Genomic DNA, 519 nt, shown 5'->3' with positions numbered 1-519 from the left:
AGCCCAGGGAGTTGGGGGGGGGCTCTGGGCGGACCCCGCGCGCGCGCCCCGGGGCGCAGAGCGAGCCATGGTCACTTTGGGGCCGAGAGGCAGCGCCTCTCCCTTTTGAACGTCGGAGGGAAGTCTCCCACCCTCGGCCCTCGGGGCGGGGATTTGCCCCCCCCTCGGGGCCGGCGCCTCCCCCTCCAGAAACATCTGCCGGGCCGTCCAGCCTGGAGGCCAGAGCCCGCGCTAAGCCCCGCGAACTCATTAAAAAGATATTAGCGGCGGGGCGGCCGGGATCGATCGACGGAGCCCCGGGAAAGAAAGGGAAGAATGCGCCCGGCTGGGCACCGCCCGCACCCGGCCCGCCCCGCAGCACGTCCCTTAGCCCACCCGAAACCCTGCTGCGGGAGTGGGGAGGTCCTTCCCCTGTGGCTTCTGGGCACGTCTCCTCCATGGCTCCCCACCTGTCTGTCTGTCTGTGGTCTGTCTGTCTTCCCCTCTTCACCGCTCCCCACCCTCTCTGCATCCTCCTCT

This window comes from Dipodomys ordii, unplaced genomic scaffold (assembly GCF_000151885.1).
Source record: "Dipodomys ordii isolate 6190 unplaced genomic scaffold, Dord_2.0 Scaffold55, whole genome shotgun sequence".
Taxonomy (NCBI): domain Eukaryota; kingdom Metazoa; phylum Chordata; class Mammalia; order Rodentia; family Heteromyidae; genus Dipodomys; species Dipodomys ordii.
This window is presented reverse-complemented; position numbering follows the sequence as displayed.